We start from the raw sequence: 5792 nt of genomic DNA, 5'->3' as shown, positions 1-5792 counted from the left end.
TTTGGAAATCCGCAACCTTTTAATGGACCGTCCAGAAAGTTTATAAAGCTGTAGATTCTGATTGAACCAAATCCAACATCTTCATAACCTCCTTTATTCCCAATACAAAAAGCTCAAGATGAATAATGGATTTAATTACACCAAATGGCTGGGAATTCAGAGAGGCTTTTCTGCGAGGCCTCCGACGTGCTGACAGGTCCTGCCACGTATTGATCCCAGCAAAGTGTCAGGTGCTGAAATAACGCCACATCTCCAGAGTTTAACCGGGACCATTAAACTTTGATGATCTGAAATTGGACAACTTCCAGAACTTTTTATGCTGAAGAAGTTGAAAAGATCAACAAAGTCCTGACTTCCTACAAAAGGAGGTCAGGTGAAGTGACATCGGTCTGTAAAGGCCTAGAAGTGATCTTCGCTTCAGTCTTGTGCAGTTGTAGCGGCTCCTCTCCTGGACTGAAGTGGCTTACTCTGATTTTACTGCACACTGTGAGCTTGACTGGCTACCCTGCTGCATAATGAACACAAGAGGTCAGCCGCTGGCGACAGGCATCAATTGCAGTGAGCACAGGGCCCACTAGAAGACGTTGGGCCTTCAGGTCAAGCAGCTGACCTGCTCCATTGTTAACACAGGTGGCTGACTGCTGGGCGCAGGTACCATTCAGAGATCACTTTGATTTTTTTCAGTAAATACAAAGCATTCTTTGATTGGACAAATTGAAGAGGTGGGGAGGTAACATCATGCTCTTCGCCTCATCCAATCAGAGAATGCTTTGCATTTACAAAAAAAACTCAAAGTGATCTCTGAATGGCACCTGTGCCCAGCAGCCAGCCACTTGTGTTAACAATGGAGCAGGTCAGCTGCTTGGCCTGAGGGCCCAACGTCCTCTAGTGGGCCCTGTGCTCACTGCCCGGCACCATAGACCTTGACTGGCATTTGCCATTGAACCCCAGAATTGGCAGGTCCACCACTGGCACCCTGTGCTTTTCACAGATGAGAGCAGGTTCCCCCTGAGCACACGTGACAGACGTGAAAGGGTCTGGAGAAGCCGTGGAGAACGTTCTGCTGCCTGTAACATGGTTCAGCATGACCGTTTTGGTGGTGGGTCAGTGATGGTCTGGGGAGTCATATCCATGGAGGGACACACAGACCTCTACAAGCTAGACAATGGCCCCCTAACTGCCATTAGGTATCGGGATGATATCCTTGGACCCATTGTCAGACCCTACACTGTATATGTTTAGCAGCTGGTATGTAGACAGGCATTCTACAGGGTTTGTTTAGGGGAATATGACCTTGTATTCTTTCACTTCTCTAGATTTCATAATGTGCTGTTGTGTTGTAGAGTTTTGTTGCGGGTGGGTAAAACCAGGTCCCAGACTGTCTAGTCAGGGTGGGGGTGCATGGGGCAGGGATTACTGCCAGCATGTGCTGTATAAACTGAGCTGTGTTCAATAAAGCATTCGCTCATTCATTCATTCACCCAACACGAAGTTCCAACTCATGGTTTGGGATATCGGGGAAGGATTGGTTTTGAGCTCTAATACCGACCTTGGCAGAGCGCTGGAAGACTTGCCGGAAAAAGGGACCATTGGCTGAGACGCACGAGGAAGCCCAGGCGGAACGGTTTCCACCACAACTGGTTGGCAGCGGTGGGATCTTTCCTCATTGCGGAGAAAGTCCAAACCACCAACCGGGACCCCATCTTTTTCACGGAGACGTCCCTGCTTGGCCAGATGGATGTACGGAACCTCCGGAAGCCAGCTCTCCAAAGCCTGAAGGAGCCTGCGAGCCTTGATGTCACGCCGCCGGATCAAGGAGGTCCGGTGGTCCCTATTACGAACTAGCTGGTTAGTGCTCATAGCAACCTTATGGTTTTCATTTTTTACTGCTGCTGTTTATCGCATGACTTCTGGCGTATGCTTAGACATCTACATGTATGGGAATACTTTTTATGCTGCTGTTCATACTTTTCATTAAACGCTATTTGAGTATACTACACTATGGGCATCTCCATCTTTTGCTCTTTACTGAGCACCTAATCCCCCAGAGCTCCCCCTGGTGACCACCTTACCATACTGAAGAGGCTGCACCTGTGTCCTTAAAGGGGACCTCCGGTTGAATATTCTTGATGACATCCACCTATCCTGGATCGATTCCATTCCTATGCTGGGAGGGACCCATTGGCAGACCTCCATTATACTATACACTGCGCATAACCATTGCGCGTTCGGTCAGTGCGCACTTTACCTATTACCTTGCCCCTCACCTATCCTTTAAAGGTGTGATGCACTGAGATATGTGAAGTCACACGGAACTCTTTTACTATTTATGAACTTTTATCATATATACAGTTGTGTTCAAAATAATAGCAGTCAGACATCACTAACCGGATCAATCACTGTTTTTGGTGGAAATGATATTTCTACATGGCAAATAATTTCCTAGCAGGTGTAGTAGAGTCATAGAAATCCAACAGACCCAACAGTCATGACATGCATGCTGCTGATTCTGTGTCATTGAATCACTCATTGAAAGGGGCATGTTCAAAATAATAGCCGTGTGGAGTTCTATTAGTGAGGTCATTCATTCTTTGAAAAACAGGTGGCAATCATTGCCCTTATTTAAGGAAGGAAGGCAGCAAATGTTGTACATGCTGGTTACAGTGCACATTTCTCTCTGAAATTCTGAGGAAAATGGGTCGTTCCAGACATTGTTCAGAAGAACAGCGTACCTTGATTAAAAAGTTGATTGGAGAGGGGAAAACATATAAAGAAGAAACATATATACAGAAAATGATCGGCTGCTCAGCTAAAATGATCACAAATGCTTTACTATTGCACCATAGATAGGCTTGTCCACTCCCCATTACCACCATGACCGTTCCGTACAAACCCCCCTTTCCCCTTAACCCATTATACTTACAAAAGACATGACACCAATTTTGAAGTAAATGGCCAACATGGCCTTTTATTAACAACACAAATTTAAATACACCAACCATTCCTTATAACAGAAACCCAAATAATTGTTGTTGGTCTTTGAAGGCACCCCCAAACAATCCGAAATGCACCTGCGGACAACCATATACACTAGGCCTCCAGCCGCAACCAACCAGCTCGGAGACAACCATACCGTCCGCAGTGCAGCACCACCACCTTCCAGTTAAACCTTGGTTAACTGGGAATGTCCCCCGGGCATCCCATACCACCGATGGGTCCCACACCATTGTTTTTACCTTCCAAGATAAGAACCGCCTCCAAAGACCAACAACCGCCCAGGAACCAACATAACCCCCCTTTACCTGGAGGGACCCAATACTCACCAAAAACAGGGAGGGCGGGAGGGAAGCTCTCACTCCTGACTTCCAGCTCAACTGACGTCCCCTCACTGAAACCCCCCACCCTAAAGTGCAGGAAACCCCACCTACTCTCAACCTTCCACCAACCAAATACCCCCACTATCAAAACAAACCCCTTGGATCTGCCTTAACCCTTTCTGTTCCTCCTTCCCCACTCTGGGCCTAGTCATGTATGCCCTGCGCCATTTCTTCTTTCTTTTTTGCTACGGGCATTTCTTGACTATTGCACCATAGATAGGCTTGTCCACTCCCCATTACCACCATGACCGTTCCGTACAAACCCCCCTTTCCCCTTAACCCATTATACTTACAAAACACATGACACCAATTTTGGAGTAAATGGCCAACATGGCCTTTTATTAACAACACAAATTTAAATACACCAACCATTCCTTATAACAGAAACCCAAAGAATTGTTGTTGGTCTTCGAAGGCACCCCCAAACAATCCGAAATGCACCTGCGGACAACCATATACACTAGGCCTCCAGCCGCAACCAACCAGCTCGGAGACAACCATACCGTCCGCAGTGCAGCACCACCACCTTCCAGTTAAACCTTGGTTAACTGGGAATGTCTCCGGGCATCCCATACCAGGGATGGGTCCCACACCATTGTTGTTTACCTTCCAAGATAAGAACCGCCTCCAAAGACCAACAACCGCCACAGCACGCTGGGTAAGCCCTTACCCATGCGTGCCACGCCACAAACGAACAGCCTGCTGTATGCCATCCTGCAGCTCCAGGGACCATAAATCCGTCCCAACCACGTTCAAATGCACCCCATCACTCCGAAGATATCCACCTCCAACTCCAAGTGCCGGACCACCAACCCCCCATTGTGACTAAAGAAACGCCCCACCTCCTTGTTGACCTTGATCCGAGCCTTGTTGAGCCGCTCCACCGACCGCGCCCAACACCAAGAGGTGCGGGCGACAATGTCGGACCACCACCACCATCCCCGGATAATCCCTTCACAACTGAAGAAAGTCCAGCTTGACATCGCGCACCAGCTCCCGCATGGACCTAACCCCTAAATCATTCCCACCAGCATGAAGCACAAGAACATCCGGTGGCCTATCAAGCCTAGCAAAACGCTGCACCTCGGGCACTACACGACCCCACAACATGCCCGGCACACCTATCCAGTGGACACAGGCCTCCTGTCTAGCTAACCCCAGCTGCCGGCCATTGGGCCGCATATCTGCCCGCTGGGCCCCCCAATACACATAAGAGTGACCCAGGATCCATACCAGGCACAACGCTCCATCTGAAAGAAAGGAAAAGCAATACAACCAGAACAATAGATCACAGAGACAGGACCGAACTACCCCCCAAAACCCAGGGACCATCAGACCAGGCCTCCCACTATTCCCTCAACAGATGCAGACGAACGTACAGGCGAAATCTCTGGGAATCCCACCTACCAATGCGTTTTACCACCTCATCAGACAACCCCCACCTGGCAGCTTCCGTAGCAGCCCCTATCCGAAATGAATGCGAAGCATACAAAGACGCATCCAAACCAGCAGCTGTCAAACACCGTAGAAAAACTGACACAAATTGAAAGCGCGTTAACGGGGACCCATCAGCGTGCCGGAAAAAGGACCCCTGCCCCACTGGACGACGGAACAAAAAATCCCGAACCGCCCGCACCGGGCACACCAGTGATGCCAGAAGAGCGAAAAAAACGCACCCGCACACCACGTCCCAATTGGTCCATCTTGGACCGATGGACCAACACCTCCACCCAGTCACCGGAGCACGCGACCTCATCCACCAACAACCCCCCAAGAACCGATTTGGACGGACTAATGAGCTCCCCAATACGCAACGCCCCAAAGAAGGCCACCGCAAAGGCAGCCCGAAATAAGCCCACCTCAAAGTCCGAAGAACACACCGTCCGCAGATGCACAAACAAAGACCCCAACAACTCAAAGGACACCGGACGACGGGAATCCTTACAGCGATGAGCGCTCTGGTAACCACGGAGAGCCTGTCGAACCCAAAAATCCTTCGTGAAATCCCGACACCCTTGCAACTTAAAAAAGAAAGCCAAACCCGCCAGACGGCGATCCACCGCAGCAGCCGACACCCCCCGCTCAAAATTCCGCGCCACAAAATACAAACTGCCAAAACCACCTCCGGCCCCCAGGGATCAATATCGACCCATTGCAGCAGATCCAGCCATTCCCGCCAGACCCTAGAGTACGCGGACCAAGTCTCCTCACTCACCGAACGCCGGATCCAGCCTGCAACGACCCCAAGGCAATCTCCCACAGCCAGTCGGGACAAGGAACCCCGCGTTGCTCTGCCGCCGGCACCAACTCTCAAAATTTGTCCCACTGAAAAGGAGACAAAGCGTCAGCCAAGGTGTTATCAACCCCAGGGAGATGCACAGCATGGAGAAAAACATTCAGCTGCAGGCAACGCAA

Source organism: Staurois parvus, unplaced genomic scaffold, assembly GCF_062004578.1.
Source record: "Staurois parvus isolate SC_StPar_1 unplaced genomic scaffold, SC_StPar_1.0 ptg000595l, whole genome shotgun sequence".
Classification (NCBI taxonomy): Eukaryota; Metazoa; Chordata; class Amphibia; order Anura; family Ranidae; genus Staurois; species Staurois parvus.
The sequence above is the reverse complement of the archived record's forward strand: the minus strand, read 5'-3'. Positions refer to the sequence as shown.